Source organism: Caloenas nicobarica, chromosome Z, assembly GCF_036013445.1.
Source record: "Caloenas nicobarica isolate bCalNic1 chromosome Z, bCalNic1.hap1, whole genome shotgun sequence".
In the NCBI taxonomy this organism is placed as follows: domain Eukaryota; kingdom Metazoa; phylum Chordata; class Aves; order Columbiformes; family Columbidae; genus Caloenas; species Caloenas nicobarica.
The window spans coordinates 42,983,795-43,002,360 of NC_088284.1; the positions used below are offsets into that span (position 1 = coordinate 42,983,795).

At 38.1% G+C, this 18,566-nt stretch overlaps 1 protein-coding gene across 7 annotated transcripts in view; it reads right to left on the bottom strand.

The window, feature by feature from the left end:
• The window catches only part of PCGF3 (polycomb group ring finger 3), a 99,866-nt gene that overhangs the window by 69,053 nt on the left and 12,247 nt on the right, over positions 1-18,566 (bottom strand). For 6 of the 7 annotated variants that reach the window (XM_065655586.1, XM_065655583.1, XM_065655588.1 and 3 more), the window contains one exon: positions 4,254-4,296. The exons of the other annotated variant lie outside the window; for it this stretch is intronic. The gene's annotated coding sequence lies outside the window, so the exon portion shown is untranslated. The remainder of the gene's footprint in view (positions 1-4,253; positions 4,297-18,566) is intronic. 7 annotated transcript variants of the gene reach the window in all.

Here is an 18,566-nt window from a genome sequence, read left to right on the forward strand (position 1 = left end):
ACATCCAATCAAATAATAGCATGTCACATGTACACAAATAAGATAGCTATAAATAACTTTGTTAGAGCAATACAGTGGCTTCAACTATTATCATATTGGTATGTCGTTGAGTCTGTTATTCTGCTCCCGCAATTTTCTTCCTAGACAACACACTGATGTTTTAGTCGTTGCTACACAGTGCTTATACAAAGCCCAGGACTTTTCAGCTTCCTATGCCCTTCCAGTGAAGAGGTGCACAAGATGGGGCACAGCCAGGGCAGCTGACCCAAACTGGCCCAAGGGATATTCCACACCATATGACATCATGCTCAGTATATAAAATGGGTGAGTTGGTCAGGAGGCTGGATCATTGCTTCAGGGACAGGCTGTGCATTGGTCAGGAGGTGGTGAGCAATCGCACTGTGCATCACTTGTTTTTTATATTCTATTATTATCATTATTATTATTTTATCTTCCTTTGCTGCCCTATTAAACTGTTTTTAGCTCAACCAATTAGTTTTACTTTCTTTGATTCTCCTCCCCATCCCACCAAGGGAGGGAAGGAGAGAGCAAGCGGCTCCATGGTGCTCAGTTGTCAGCTGGGGTTAAACCATGATATTACCCCACAAAAAGAAACACGCCAAATGTACTTGTCAAGTAACCATATATACACTGAAGTATACTGCTGTAGCAGAAAAAAATGTGGATTAGATCTGAAGATTAGAAGCAAACAGAAGGTACAAAAAATTTCCAAGACATTAATGCTGACAAGCATAGCATAAATACCCAAGCCCTATTTCTATGTCATCTTAACTCCACCTTAATTATTATAAAGACTATCTGTTACTCACGTTATGAGTGCAGTAATGAGTTAAAAATCTATTTATTAAAGATTTAAGATTTTACATCAGTTTAATCAGCTTGCAAATTGTACCTGAAATACTGAGTTTACCAACCAAGCAATTGAAAACCTCGTTAATTTTTTTTTTAACTGCTGGGCTCTCATGAAATCAACTTGACATCTATCTTGAGAAAATCTCAGTATCCTTCAGAAGTCTCAGCATTTGGTTTTGTAATTTAAGTAGCACTCTCAAAGAGTTACTTTTACCGTATTAACATGTAGTAACACAAAGAAAGGAGAAGCAGCATATTCACTAGCCTCTGGATTTCTCTGAACAATTCTGAATGAAGTCACATCCTTCTGCTTAGACTGACAATTTCTGCACATACAATTAATCCGTATTAGTAATCTCATACAAGTTGGAACTAAACAGCAGAACTACACGATCTCTAAAAATGAAGTTTCACCAAGAACCGTCAAGATTAGCCAGCTTGTTTTAACCAACCTATTTTTCTAGGCAAATCCAAGTTTCCTTTTAATATCTCCCTTTTGAAAAAGGGCATGAGGTTTTCCCAAATCTGAACTCCAGAGGATTTCTTCCACAAATCTCATCTTCCCCTCTCTCTAACAGTGGTATGTTGAAAAGAAAGCTAAAAGTGAATTCAGGAACTTCCAAAACAAGTAATCTAACCTTAAAAAGAAAAACATCAAAAGTACAAAACCATTTCTGAAAACACTTTCCCAAGCAAGCTTGCAGCTTAGGGCCTGGAAACATTCAGACAACTGGAGAAAACACTGAGCAACCTGGTCTAACCTCACAGATTACTCTGCTTTAAGTAGTTAGATTACATGATCTCCTGATGTCTTCTCCAACCTGAATTGTCCTATGATCCTATGAACTTACTACACTATTACACTACCTTCATCTATACATGCAAGTAGAATTTCTTACTGTTTTGACTGCTCTCAAGCAGCAAATTAAGTACTTCAAGCAATGGTTATCTGGTCAGAATCACACAGACATCAACTTAATGAAGTTAGCATGAGCTCAAAATCTAAAATTGGTTGCTTTAAAAAGAAAACTGGCAGAATCAGATTGAGCTTAAAGTCACACATACACGCTTAAAGAAATAACAGGAAGGGATGATAAGTTTATTCTTCCAAAGCACCACCTAAGCTGATGTCTTCTTGCATGACATCTTAAATATCTAAAGAAAACTAAAACGTATCTCCAAATTGAGCCGCCTTTGTTACAGACACTTTATAAACTCATTAGACTTCACAGGACTTAGTATGAAAAGCATACCTCTACAAAAAACTGAGGCTATTTGAATTTGCCTTATTTTGCAATGTGACCAATCAGTCACTGTGAAGAAGATGCAGGCTCAAGAGCTTCTGAATCTTTCACAGGACCACAGCCAACTTCAGAAGCAGAAGTTATCACCCCATATAAAAGGAGGCAACTTCAGGGGACAGACCAGATTCTGAAAATTTACAACATCAATTTCCAAACCTAATAGCCCCTTTTTCACAGTTGAAAACTGCAAATCTCGGGCTCCCAACCTCTACAGCAGTTAGCAGACAACAGAAATATCATACCTTAATTGAGTTTTTAAAAAGCTAAAGCCAAGTAAGGCAAATCTGTAGGACACAAAGGTTCCTTAGCTCTTCTACACAGAGTTACCTGTTTGAATAGTAACCTACTACAGCAAGCAATCTCAAATAAACTCTAAGAACTGTAGATAACTTTGAGACTCTCAATCCACTGATTGAACAGTGACATTTGATTAAAAAAAAAAAAATCAAAGTTTTTCTTTCTTTATCTAGTCAACAAGTGAACACTAGAGCCAAAGAACGATACACTTTCCTCAAACCATGTTGCTGGAATAGGAAGAAGTTACTCTAACTCCTCAGTTCTATAATCACAAAACACTTCTCAAATACAGCTGCTTCTTTTTAAAAAAAAAAAAACAAACAAACCCACAGCAACCTGAGCCTCACCTGTGTTTACAAGAAATGCAAAAAACTGGCCCCTGAGCAGGTTACATAGATTCATAGGATAATGTAGATTGCCCTAATCCAACCTTGGACTCAAAGCAGGCCCACTTAAATTGAATTGCTGTGGGCCTGCTCCTGCTACATTTAGATAACCTTCAAGAACGGAGATTCCACAGCCTTTTTAGGCAACCTGTTCCAAGGTCTCACCACCCTCACTGCCAAAAGTGCTCCTACTGTCTCACAGGAATGTTCTGTGTTGCAACTTGTGTGCAATGGCTCTCATCCTACAAGTGTGCACATCCAGAATTAGTGCAGCACCATCTTCTTAATTTCAGTCCACAGGTGTATTGCAAACAGTAATAATACTTTTCCTTATTCTTAGCATCATTTTCTTCAGGACCTTTGTAAACAAAGCATAAAAACCAGCAACAACAGAATCTCGGTCAACAGCTGAAGAGCCACTTTTAACCCAAGTTGTTAGTACTTTACACAGGGAATTATTTTTGAGTCAGAAAAAAACAAATTAGCACTCTATTGCTTTAGAGAAATAGGAAACCTTCTAAAGCTTAAGAGACCTGGATCATGCCTAAGAAAGATTTAAGAGGTCCTGTTTAAAAAAAAATTAAAACGAGAGCCCTGAAAAGACTGGGTTAGACCAATCTTTCTCTTAGAAAGACAAGCAAAACCTACTTTCCTAAAAATCTGCCACTTATGAATCCTGAAATGGATGTGAGACATAATAGAGGAGCTATCCAACTCGATTTCAAGAGACTGCTTTCCTAATAGCTGTAAAGTAATCCATTATTCAGAAACAACATACTAACAATGGAGAGAGAACAGGCAGTCTCCTTGAGTGCTGGAACACGAAACCCCAAACAAAACACAAAACATTCCAAATATCCAGCTAATATGCAAAAATGATCACTTTGTACAAAGATTAATATTTCTTCACGTTGGTTCCAACTGATATTATTTTATACCACACTGTTGGCATGGTGTCAGCCTCTCACTGTCGGTTAAATCTTACATCACAAGCAGGAAGTGAGTCAAGACAATTACAAAGGCATCTGGACTATATTTCCAGTTAAAAAACAAGAAAACAAACAAAATCCCTCACACAGAGCCAGGAGAGGCTGGCAGGGCATACGAACATGTCAGATAGTCAACTGGTTTTGTTCATGCTATGCTTCATCCACTAAGGTAGTGTTCTATTAAAATAATCAAGCAAAAAGGTAAGCAGTGTATTACAGATGTCTCTGCTAAAACTGTCACCAATAACGGAAGCCTGTCTCTGTATGAGCTTTCACATTTCAGAGAGATTTCAGCACTGAAAACTATTATTCATGCAAGGATCAGCAGAGGGACTCCTTCAAAGTATGGCCTTATCATTTGTATATACACTAGTGAGGAGTAGTTTGGCCCACATGAGGCATACCTCTTAAAACAGCATTTCTTTTCAGAGTCTGCCATCCAGAGACCTGAAAAGACAAAAACAGTCTGAAAGTTAACATCCAAAATTCCATAAAACCCATCTGCCACAAGAAATACTTAGCTCACTAAATTCAACTGCAAGTATCTAAGTGTCTACACTAATTTAAGGTAACAGTGGGGCAGGTACACTTCTGAGTAAGAAAAATAATTAGATCCTCAGAAAAAAAAAAAAGGTGTGTGTGGGGGGAAGATGTAATACAGTCTCCTATGAAAGGACACACATAGACAAGGAAAATTACTCAAAAATCCAAGTAGTCTTGTCACCATGTGATAAGAAAATGAAATTCATTATCTTCACAAATGACAGGGAAAATAACCAAATAAATAAGCAGGAACCTTGGATTAGATAGTGATCAGCCTGTAACAAAAGAAAATATTTTGAAGATCTACAGCCAGATGAGTATTATTCTTATTTTGCAAGTTATATTTGCAAGTAATGTGCTCTTGGTATCTTAATTGTCAATAAATACTTTCAAAGAAATAATCAGCATTTCCAGAATCTTTAGTTAATTTTTCTTATTAAGTTTATTCACACAGGAAATACTCAGGTGTTACAGTGACAGGTAAAGAGTACTGCTACTTCCATCATCCTGCTCCCAAAAACCAAAGGCATAGCCTGTAGTTACTGATCTTACTGTTATACTGCTAAGGGAATTATAAATACAATTATACAAGAAAATATTCATGATACCACTAGGCAAGAACTTCAGTACAATGCAAATAATCCCTTGGCTATTCATTCCACTGTGAATATTTTTGACTGTATTCAGAGAAAAAAATTACTATTAACTGAAGGCAATGCAGAGTTGCATAAGATGCTCTTTTGTTGCAGCCCACAATAAAAAGTCCTCACTGAAGATGAAAAGTTTCTCATATGGACAGGAGAAGAAACTCCAGAATGCATTTGCCACGAAAAAGATCTATTTCTGCAGCAAAATGTGGAGAACAGAGCAGTCAATGACACTGCTTCTCAGGAAACCAAGTCAGAGGCTTATCACCAGTCCAAGAGCACATCACAACATAAACTTCCAAGTAAAAGCTTTTCAAAAGGAATTGCCATACATCTTCCATCACTGCTACAGGAAGAGGACAAGGTAACACTTTGGTTCAGCTCGAAGAAGTGGCATTCAACATGCGCAGAAAAAGTCAACAACAAAGTTGGTCCTACATCGCCACCACATTATTCATATTCTGACTATAGGAAGATAGTGATGCATTATAAAAGCTAGAAGACAGCGAAATTCAGTTCATTTTTATACCTAGAGGGTTGCTGGAGACCAGGCAAACAGATCACTCTACTCATCCTGCATGCTTAGAAGTCAGAAGTGAGTACTAATATTCCAAAACAGATTTTATTTAAAGGACTGTTCAAATTCTATGACTGCTCTTGATAACTGTAATTGTCATTTGTACCACCTAGCTTTGTAAAGCAAAACAGCAAGTCACCCTTACGAGGTACAAATCCAGAACTGAAGTGAATGCCTGAAGGATTTACAAACCATTACAACCTTGCTCTATTTTAAAAGGATAAAAACTTATATATTTCTTTTGCTGCAATATAGCGTAATAATGTTACTTCATTAAAAAGCAGAAGTATACTACTCACAGTGGAGAGAGCCTGAGAAAAAAAGCTATACACGGCAGATCCTAGCAATCGTGCTGAATAATTACTGAAATGTACTACGGCCATACAGCATTAAGCAGCAGGTATACCTAAATTCACAAGGACGGTGTCATTAAAGTGAAAGTCATAGGTCTAAGAACAAAACATCACAAGAACTGAACTTTCCTCAGACCCAAAACTTAGTGTGGAAAAGAAAATTTTCAAATCTCAAGTTTATGATTGTATGGTTTATGGCAGGCATAAGCCTCGTGCACTTTTGTTAGTAGCTGCATGCAGATGACACCTAGCAGACAAACCTAGCTCCACAATGAGATTAATTAAACTGTGGAAAAAGAGATGGTCCCTGCTATGGCAGCCAGTTTAATTGCTCTCAAAGACATCCAATAAATATCAATAAATTAACTATGTAAATATTAATTTAAATATTAAATTCTTAAATATCATTAAATATTTTCAATTGTAACAGCTGTTTCCATCTAATTCCACAATCTACATTAGCTGAACAGGCCTCCAAACAAATAATTCCACCAAGACCGGATCCACAAACAGCTCCTGATATTGTGAACATAGCCATGTAACTAAAGAATTAATGGCTGGTTAAAAGGGAAGCCTAATTTACACTTTCAGCACAACGCATCTGCAGGCAGTGTTATATGGTCATGAGGTCACAGATTATCAATAAATACAAGCACAGAATTTGTGCCTCCTCAACTAGCTGGACTAAAACGTAAAACTAGTCTGTTATTATAATAAATCGCAATAGAAAGATACAAGTTGTTAACAGCTGAACAGACAAGGAAGGAAATTTATTGCGCAAGGAAATTTATTTAGCAGTAACTTATTAGAATAACATGATGCTGACCCACAACAGATCAAAATAATTATGGCTAAGTGAAATGAATTAAATAACCTCACTAGCTTATAATAAAGTCACTTGTACTCCTGCAAATCTTTCCACCACAGGGCAAGATATTTATGAGTCAGAAATTTATTTCAAGAGAACTGGAGAAGCAGTCATAGTTCTACTTTCATTGCTAACAAGGTCAAGACAAACTATATAGTAGTCCAGAAAATGATGAGGATACCTCAAGTAAACAACTTAAGATGCAGGACACCTTTTTTTAAAGGATGGCAGGATAAAGAAAACAATATTTGTGGCTGATTTGGCTTCAGATATCAAAGTTGTTTATTTCAACTGTTGTCAGGTTTATGTTGTTGAATTTTTACTTTCAAACTTAATGTATCAGCCACTTAAAAAAAGAGAACAGTCACTTCAAACGTGCTAGCAGTGAGAATAGGTTTAGCAAAATGCACTAACAGAAGAAAAGTTTTCTTCCAAATTGAGTTTTAAAATATTGTAAACTTCAACAAAATTATTTATATTGTGTTTGCAAAGCACTATTTAATAAAAGAAACTACTAGAAATACACCTTTTTATTGAGCAGAAATATGATAAACATTTAAATTTGCTTAGCAAGCCAAGTCATGATTAACAGTCCATGTGCAGCCTTTATGACTTACTTCATCCACATAATTATATGTTAAGGCAGCAAATGTATCTGTGTAGTCTTTTGAGTATCACGCCAACAATTTCTCAATTCTCAGTGGAACACCATAAAAGTAATTTTCCCCATTTCTGAGAATGCATTACCACCACCAGATGGCACCACTGCAATAACTTCAATAAAACAGGTCTACATGTTGACAACATAATAAAAGGAGGACCCCCTCTGAACAGAAAAACAAATGAAAAACAATTTTTACACATTTGTTGTCTCTGTCTTCTTAAAACAAAGATCCACTGAGCATAAACACAGCATGCTGTTAATTTGATTCAGTACAAAATATTTTGACATTATTGTGAAGCCAGCATTACTCCCAGAATACAGAGAGCTGCATGTTTCCTGGTGCATTTTTTTCAGGGGGTTTTGTGGTTATTTTACCTGCTGCTGAGTGGAATACTGCATTTCAGTTCTGTGCCTACTTCATGGATGTGCTGAGCAATTTGCAGAGATGACATCACATATGAACTGACAGGTCAGGTCTCCCTTGTTCCAGTAGAAATTAAGGTATTAATTTTTCATAATCTCAGAAAAAACAGAGATGGCCTACAAGAATAGTACACTGCTTTTTTTCACTTTCCTGAGTATTTGCCTCACTGTTACATCACTAAAACACCACTAAAAACTGACATGAAGTTGGTCAGAAAGAAGGATTTTAAATCATCTAATATTACCTACAGAAATGAGTGCTATACTCTATTGCCATACTTTTGCAAGGAAAGCCATTTGCCTGCCAGCCTACTTACAGTAATTGTTCTTTTCCTCCAAAAAGATTCAAGAGTGATGATTGATTTCTCTACTGGTGAACACTGTGGAGGTGAAAGGCACAGCGCCAAAGAAGACTTAAGAAAAAAATCACTGTACCTAGAGGCTCAAAAGAGGTGATGCCACAGCAGCTCCAAGACACCAGATACGACTTGTAGCGAGGCTGAGCATATATTCAGAGTAGGCATGCATGCAGACAGAAAGCACACATATACAACACATAAGACACCACAGGCAGTGACAACAGACCAACCAAGACAGACACACATAGCGTGCAAAGAAACCAATATCCTCCCCCTGCTCCCCTCTCTGGCTGAGTAGAATAGGAGTCCACTAGTGAGAATACATAAATGTAAGATGGGTCCCCCCAGCAGCTGGACTCAGACGCTGAGCCTGCCCCCAGATCCCAGTCTCCACAATTGCCATGTGTGACACATGGACATACATGCCTTCAAGGCCACTACCCCACTCCATTTGTTGGTAGAGATTGTCTGGGCTCTCAATGCTGGTATGCACACACACAGACACATGCATGCACACACAGAGCTCACTGGGACCCTTCTACTCCTCCAGTAGTTTCCCTCTCCCCTCCCTGCCATGATCTCATACCGTCAAAGACACATGGGCACACACACACACAAAAATGGCTGAGACTCCGGTGGTCTTTCAGTAGCCAATCCCCTGTGCTTTTGCCCACACATTCACCAGCAGCCTCATCCTTAGAGATCCCCAGATCCTACAGTGTCCCTGGCAGCCATCCCGACTCACTTGGTCACCCTAACAGTAAGTTCCTGCTCTGATCTTCCCCTTAGAGAGGCACAAACACCTGACCACTTCACCTACATGCAGGCTAGTCTGGCTTGCTCTTCACTAAAGCTTACTTTCACTTAATGTAATTGCTGGAACGATGGACATGCGGGCATCAAACCACTGGTCATACCCCGGCATCTAGCCCTTGGTTTCACTCATCCGGTCTCTCCAGCCACTGGAACTCAAGCACATGGTCCCTCTTGCCTGCAGTCCCACTTCAACTGCAGTGCCCATACACTCAATTGCTCCAGTTCCTGGCATCATGGACGCATGTGCCCCAGTGACCTGAGGTTCCACTCTTGTTCATGGCACTTAACTCCACTCATGCTCATCTCTCCAGCTGCTGACACCGTGGGCCTTCCAACCCATGGTTTGACTTGCAGCTGCAGGCACTCAGACCTCCACAGACAGACACACCTGCACACAGAACAGAGCGACTCTCACCCAGCGAGTAGCTTAAGGAATTTAAGAAGAACAGACACTGCATGATGAGTGCTATTTAATATTGTCATCAATAGCATAGACAGTAGGACCAAGTGCACCCTCAGCAAGTGTGCAGATGACACCAAAGTGAGTGGTACACTTGATGTGCCTGAGGGACAGGATGCTATCCAGAGGGACCTGGATAGGCCCTCAAGAAGTGGGCCCATGCAAACCTCATGAGGTTCAACAAGGAAAAGTGCAAGGTCCTGTACCTGGGTCAGGCAAGCCCCAGTATCAATATGAGCTGGGGGATGAAGGGATTTAGAGCAGTCCTGCAGAGAAGGGCTTGGGGATACTGGTGCATGAAAGATTGGACATGAGCCAGCAATCTCTGCCTGCAGCTCAGAAGGCCAATCATATCTTGGGCTGCATCAAAAGGAGCAGGGCCAACACATCAAAGGAGATGATTCCACCCCTCTACTCTGCTCTGGTGAGGCACCACCTGGAGTCCTGCATCCAGCTCTGGAGCCCTCAGTACAGGAAAGATGAGGACCTCTCGGGTAGGGTCCAGAGGAGAACCACCACAATGATCAGCAGGATGGAACACCTCTCCTATGAGGACAGGCTGAGAGAGCTGGGGTTGTTCAGCCTGGAGAAGACAAGGCTCCAGGGAGACCTTATTGCAGCCTTTCAGTACTTAAAAGTGGCCTATAAGAAAGATGAGGACAGACTTTTTAGCAGGGCCTGTTACAACAGGACAAGGGGTAATGGTTTTAAATTAAAAGAGGGAGGTTCAGGCTGGACATGAGGAAGAAATTTTTCACAATGAGGATGGTGAAACACTGGCACAGGTTGCCCAGAGAGGTAGATCCCCAACCCTGGAAACATTCAAGGCCAGGCTGGATGGGACTCCGAGCAACCTGATCTAGTTGAAGATGTTCCTGCTCATTGCAGTGGGGTTGGACTAGATGATCTGTGAAGGTCCCTTCCAACTCAAACCATTCCCTGATTTTAAGCCAAGTAAACGTAAGCTGTTCTTCAGCACTGCAAAAGGGAAATAATTAAAACAGCAGGTGCAGAACACAGGATGGATCCTCACCAAGAACAGTTCTTCTTCCAAGAAGTTATTTCTCAGCTAGCTAATGAGCAACCATTATTTTAGCTTTACCATACCAATCAAAATAGGGCATTCCACTGCGTGCTCAGTTATATTATCCCCTCTTAGTCTCTCGCAGCAATGCTTGTGGAGCATACAAATGCCAAACCAGAGTAAACTGCTGACATACTTCAGCTGCAGATCAGGAAAGAAGAGAAACACGCATGACCAAGCAGTGTAACTTTACTTTCATGTGCTCAGGTCCAAGACAGTGTAGATGATCCGTCAAGGAAATCCACAGGAAAATCTGCTAAATGAACATTTTGTGAAGTCCTCTTAATATTTACAGTTTATCGCAATTAAAAAACACAACAGTCATCAAGCCCGGAAGTCATAATACATATATTTAAAACCCAGTTAAAGCTAAACCAAAGACTATTTCCTCCCTCTTCCAAATTACAAATAGTCTACCAAATCTATTTAAGGACAGAGTGAACCTTCAAAGACTCAGTCATATCTTTTACTCTGTGTATTGGAAACATGTAGGAAGAATATAGCTTCTCAAAGCTCCTGTTATCTTAAAATATGACATTAGAATAAAGAACCTTAATTTACTATCACATCTAAAATACTAGCTGCCTTTACCACTAGAAAAATGGGTCTAATCAGTTAACAATTCCACTTAACACAGACAGAGCACACATAGTTATTCAGATAAGCCACTACTCCACTATTTCTTTTAGGGACTTGCCTGACAGCCACAGCTAAGTGTAGGTTAACAGCCTGATTCTTATAAGCAACACAACATTCTCCACTGTTTGAGTTTCTAGCCAATTACAACCCAATATCACTTCCTTTGTAATCACTATTTCAAAACACAGGTGTAGGTTAATTTCATTAAAGGTAAAACTAGGATGTTAAAAGGCCTATATAAAAGTGGTATTATTAGAATATACATACCTTTCATGAAGGGATTAAAAAGCCACCATGTCCTCTTAGAGCAAGCAAACATCAATACCTATTTCATTTTTACATATTCCAATACTTCGGGGTTTTTTGAGGAGAGGTGGAGGAGGTGGGGTGGGGGTGCTGAGACATTTCACTGTTCCCTAATGAATCAGGAGCTTTATTTAGAAGGCCTAACTTTCTAAGCTGCAGGCAAGTTATTGATTTCTTCCCAGTATTTTGAATTATCAGAGGTTTGTGTCAGAGGTACTGCCTCCTGGCATCAAGAACACTTTGCTTGCAGAAGACACTGACAAAACCAGTCACACAACTAAGCGAAAGGGAAAGTGAAAAGAGAAGGACAACTAGAACAGTACCTAAATGTGTAGAATGCTGTGGCATTTTTCTCCCTGAAATATTCCTTAAGCCTAAGTCTATTTGTTTTAAGAACTGTTTTAAAGAACTACAAAAAACAAAAACTAATTCCTATTTTGTAAACAGTAAGTAAAAGCCCCTTCAAGACAGACATCCAAAAAGTTTTAATTAATACAAGAGTATTATAATCCCCAAAGGAATACTAGATTTTTTTTTTTTTTTTTTTTTTTTAAATCTCATGAACCCAATTTTAAACTGACTACATGAGTTGGTAACTGAAAGGGTTGGGTTTTGGTCTCGTCATTTTTGGGGCTGGGCTTTTTTTAATCCCTAGTCTTGGTTCCACAACTAGACAAATGAGTGGGATGTTTTTTCTAGCCATCCCTGCAACCACCTAGCAATCAAAATAAGCTCTGCCTGAATACTTCTGCAGTAAAATTGCCTGTACATAGTGAGTATAACTTGATCTTCAGTATTACTCCCCAAGACACTGCTTCAGCTAGTCAGATTTTTAAGTCAGAAGTTCTTACTATTCACTAGTCATTACACATTATTCTTAAGTTTTTAACAATTTATTCATGATCAAAAGTCAAACAGTAGGTGGTGACTAGACAAGTCAAGCAAACTATGAATAATGCAATCTTTAGCCAATTGATTTGAAACAAAGTCTGTCATGTTCTCACTTTAGAGGATTTAGATCATGTTAATAGTAACATCGGCCATTGGATAATAAAAAACAAAGAAGAGACTCTAATATCACATCACTTTCATGAAAACATACTCTGAAAATGACCACGGTATGACTCAATCCTTTGGTCTATTATGCTCAAGACTAATTCGGTCTTTTTTTGAGAAGAGTTGATTAACAGGTTAAAGAGAAATTACTTGGGGTATAGTCACACCATCACTAATAATTGCACTAGAGTGGCTTAAATGTCCACCTCAAAGCAAAACACATTCAATTTTACATAGGCCTCATTCATGTTAATGTAAAGTAAAAGGCACCACTGTTAATGAGTGACATCTAAAAAGTGGCACAAATGTTTGAGATAAAGTAGAAGTACTAATCAGGACATAGTGGCATTAAATCTACCTATTTAATCTTTATTCACACCCTATACTTACCTTCCATGGGCACAGTGAGAGACTGATATATCTGATAATTTTCCATTAAACACCTGTTTCTCTCTACACAAAATTAATTATGCCCTGCAGTAAGTCGTCAAAACAGCAAAGATAACTGTTCAAAATTTGTCTGGCATGTTATTAGTAAGAGACATAATAAGGAAACGAAGGATTTCAGTAACACAGGAGAAATAGCAATACAGTTGAAGACTACTGACTGACTCAAAACTGGGTCCTATGCTCCTTCACACAAATTTGGTAACTTATTTTCCACCATTTCACTTTGCAGAGGGAAATGAGGAACACCAAACATTACCTCCTCCCAGTTGTTACAGGAATTAACAACTTATAAAATTCACAAAATATAAGTACTATGAAAACATACTATCTATTAAAAAAAAGAGCCATTCAATCTCGGTTTGGCATCCAATGATAAAAACGTCGAAGTTACTAGACACATATTTGATACCATGGCTGGATATTAAGACATTTTAATATATGGTTTTATTTAAATCTTTTTTCTTATACATTGCTTAGATTTAGAGTCTGTATTAGAACTGACTGTATCAGAGTCCTGAAGTCTACTACCTGCTTCATAAATTGTAGCTGAAAATGGTCACACCCCCAATCACTCAAACTGTCTGCAGCCAAAGAGATATACAAATACCCAAATTATTTAAGTTAGCTCTTTTCTTTAACTTTTCGCCAGAAAACAGATGCTTATAAAGCACTAAATTAAGGAAGACACTTTGAAAATCAAGTAAATAATTAACGGTTATTCCTTTAATAAAATCAGCTAAGACTGAGAGCATGTAAGGTGGCTCTACTGCAATAGCATGCAGGTTTTAAGTTTCATTGTACCTGCAGCACCAGCTGCCAAGAGAAACAGGATCCTCTCATCTTCAACCCCAGACTTCCCAATCACTCACTCCTTTTAACCTGAGGCAAGTAATGTAGTGGATAGAGTAGAAGTCAGCAGAAGAAAAGCAGGGGGAAGAGAAAGGGCAAGGCAAAAAGGTTTTGGCAACACCGAAACTCTTTTAAAACTTGGTGTCTTGCACTGTTTTTGGTGGCTCTGTTTATACTCAACATCAGTGAAATTAGAGATGTGGCACCTAACTACGATGTCGGTTATTAAAATAATATTAAGAGAAAGTTAGGATGAAATTTTATTACCAAGAATTTTATGCCCTCCTTTTACACACCCCAACAGACTGAGTACCATCTCAGAAAAGGAAAAAAAAAAAAGTATTAAATAGAAAGAATAATAGGACAACTAATTATCTTCCATAACTTTTGCACTCACCTGTTAATGGGGACAGCAGAGCTTTTAAAACTCCCTTGACTGTCTCGTGCATACCTCTACAGGTTTGTATTTAAGCTCAGTCAGCATCCTGACCCCATAGAAACCAGTCTCACACAGTTGCTTTTACTGGTTTTGACAGTTGCAGAAGTATACAAATCGTGAGTAACAGCAAGCATTCAAACTATCTACCCATGCTCTAAAATAGTGTTAAGGTGATGCAAGCCATTTCATTCTGGTAGAGTTTAGGCAGCTGCAGCATAAGCAGAGAAGAACTAAGACAGGAAAATGAGGACACTGTCTCGAAGCAGATGTTTCATTTAATAAATCTTCCCATTTGTAATATAATCCAATTAGAAAAGGTGGTTTAATGGTCTCAAAGCTCTAAAATATCAACAAAATCAGATAGACTTACTACTGTATTTGCTGTTTATTGTACAACACTTGTATGCACACAAAGTTCTTTCACATAGACTAGTAAGGCATACAATTAAAATAAGGTTTAGTTAATGAATTTTGTTTAGAAAAGCTTTTACAAATTACATCATTGGTAAACTTTCCTGGAATAAAAAAAATCTTTTGCCATTTTGAAGTAGAAAACATTTTTCCTTATCTGCCATCTAGCTGTCTTGATTAGCAGAACTTCAGAATTCCATCACTGTATTGTTCAAAGCAGCTCTTAATAGTCTCATTAAACCAGGATCTTCCATACAGGTGGTACTGGGTTTTTTTGGTGGTGCTTAGGGATGCTTTGGGAACAAGTCATGAATCTGTGGAGAGTCTTCTGCTGGACTGATAAATTCACTTATTCACATTAAGGTAAAGCAGAACTTAAGAATGCTCCAGGTAAGAGGATGCACTGCGCAGTGAAAACTGAACTTTGTTTGGCATCAGCAAGCCATTAGCTTTTCTCCACAGCCTGTGAAGGCACACCCTTCAAAACTCTTAAGGTGCATTCCAAACACCTCTTCCAATTAAAACGCAGTTGTTCAGATCATGGCTTGTTCGTGGTAGGTTTCGAAATAGTTCTAAGAGTATTGGAATGCAGAAAAATATCTCTGCAACAAAAGTTCAAATTTTCTGCAAGATAGCCTGGATAAAAACAATGTCTGACTGGCCAGACTTGATCCTACTAAATCAATTTTCCATTTCTGACAAAGACTCACTAGTTTAATTACATTCAAATTCCTTTTTACATTCTGCTATTTCCTTTGTTTATTGCTAAGGGTACAATATCATTTCCTATCAACACGCATTACAACCACTGATAAAACCGGGAAGAGGTCTTAAAGTGTCCAAGTTCTTAAAGTCTTTAAAAATTCTATAAAAACACAGCTTTATCTCAGGATGATTATCTCTACAATCTTCTCTAAATAAATTCTGGCTCATTATCAGCCATCAAAATCACTGCTAGGGGACTTAACCACAGCCGAAACAGACTGCAATCTTCATTATTGTGTCCTCTGCAGAACAGATGAGCAACTCAACACACTAAATTACTTTTAGTTGTCATTTGAATTGATGGTGTACATTTGCCCTGATTGCTTTATGACTCCATGCAAGACAACAAAGGCTTGAAAAGTTCACCATGAGAAGCAAGAAGCGTTATGGACCCACGCCACCAACTCCTAAAAATCTCTGCGTTTTGGTGATCTTTCCCTTCCTCCTTCCCCTTACAAACCTCAGTTTTAACTTCCATTGTTGAAAAATTCTAATCCTAGGTACAATGAAAACATCTAGTTACATAGATGTGTCATATGTGATTCTACAACCACAGAAACCAACCACTTCTTAACAAAGACAAGGAAAAGTTATATCCCTAGTGAGTAACTGTATGGTAATCTAAGTATTGAGATTTTTGTACATTTTATCTGAAGCAGTTACACATCTCTATTGGAAACAATAATTTTCCTATTCTCATGCAAATATTGCCTATTTTTTTGAGAAAGACTGGATAAAGAACCTTCATATAGGAACCAAAGACAGTTACTCTTGGTATTCAGTAAAAGGCCTTTAAAAATTCAGGTTTTCAGTCACTTGCCTCCTCAGTCACTTGTCCTTTACAGTGACAGTCCAGTAAAAAACAGTAGCTGTCAAAACTGAAATCTGTAGTAGGAAGACAGAAGCTAACAGCAAGTAAGAAGTAGGAAGGTGCTGCAATTCAACTGAATGCACATTTTACCAACCATCACTTTTTAACATCCCCACATAGTTTAAGACCAGAATACAGCACTTGATGGTTCATTAATCCAAACAATAGTTAATAGTTTGAAAGGATCTCAAAAATTAAAGATCCATGCCTTTGGCTAAAAAATTTCAGTGATCAAAGCTTTAAGCTTCACTGATCTGCCCAGTAATTGCCTCTGTACCACTATGACAGAAGATCAGCAAGTATTCTGTATTCTTTCTGGATTCAAATGTACACACAGTAACTTACATAAAGTTAGCTACCTATGAACTACACAACCCAAATGAAAAGGAGCCTTGCAAAATCTTTCTTCTTTTGTTCTTGAAACCTCAGGAGGGCTTTAAGATGCAGTCTGCTCACACTTCTGTTGTTATAGCATTTGGCTCTTTCAACATAAAATGAAGCAAAAATGTAACACAGTTATTCAGTCTTCTTTGAACTCTCGCTGCTGCAGCTTTCTTATCCCAGACAGAATCCTAGCTTTTAATTGACTGAAGATATGAAAACAAACTTGATAGTTAGCATTGCTGTTTTAGTATGAAATCATATAACAGCAATTTAACCAATAAAGCAGAAAAGCTTTTTTTTTTTCCCTTCCACCAAAACCTGTTCAGCCCTCCATATCTTCCAGTATTTGATTGCCTCAATTCTTACCTTGAAGTCTTGAAACTTCAGTTTTGAAAACATTTTTCCTTTTATTCTTTTGTATGGGTTTTAAGCATTGTATCAAATTTAGATACCACTAATTTTACAGCAGACAGCATTCTGCATGTACTTTATGTTTAGAGAATACAAAGTACAGTGAGTATAAATAGCAGAATTCTGGCTTTATTTTGCAAGGCATACAACTTTCTTTTAACTAGATGTTAATGCAAAGGAAACAGAATCTGTTTCCACAGTGACCATTTTCCAAGTTTTATAGGAAACACCTGTTGCAACTACTCACTATTGCTTTAAGATCTCAAGTACAACAGGAGAGGAGAGAGATACTCATATCACCTGCACTTATGCCATGTATGACAAAATCTAAGCAATACCAAATAGCACTGCAGAGCCATTTTTCTTGACAAGCCATCGTTAATTTTTAGATTCAAATGTACACACAGTCACTTTCCAACGTCATTAATTTTTGCATTTCCATCAGCATAACATAAAGAGTCTGAGGGTGCCAAAGCAAGTTTTGAAGCCTAGTATACCTGTATCTTGATCCGCACTAGCTTAATGAAGAACTCAGACAACAGCCCATGCCAATCCTGTTCTGGCCTGCTATGTTTCTATTCCAAAACTCACCCTCTGCTATGCATATTTGCCCCTTTCCTTGAACAAACACACCAGTCTGAGCACACAGCCCATTCAAGGAGCTTGCTCAGTCCAAAACTAAGCTAAAATAGAACTATATAATTGCCCTAACACTCCCAAGTAGAGAATATCCCATCAGGTGATAAAACCCCACATCACTAGTCACGACAACCCAATCCAATTCAACACCATTTTACCTGCAAAAGGCTTGATTATTTTTAATAAGCAAGAACACGTTAGTGCTAATATTTGGAGACAACACAGTAACAACTGACTTCTCCTTTATGAGGACTTGCTGTTTTCTTCACTAAATACCCTGAACTGTGTCAAGTGAACTACTAAAATGTATTAGTCCTAGACTGAATAATCTAAAGTCAAAAGTTTCAAGTTTTCAGTAAGACAAGAATTCTCATTTCTACTTCTTTGCTGAGTAGAATCTTTAGCATAAATGAAATATTAGGAACTTAAGTATTTTTAAAACAAAATTAATCTTTAGTTCAGTAAGCTTAAGACAGTAGAGAATAATACCCGAAGCAGCCAATTCTGTCATTTCAGGTGCTTTTAGGGAGAAACATAAAATAGTTCATATATAAATTTCAGCTTTAATGTCTTACAAGATAAACATATTATGAAACACTATTTTGTTCACAACAGTAGCATGGAACTTTTCAAATTCTACTAAGAAGCTCTTAGCCCAAATTATGTCACCTAACTTTCTGCCAAGCTACACTGCTGCTTGTTG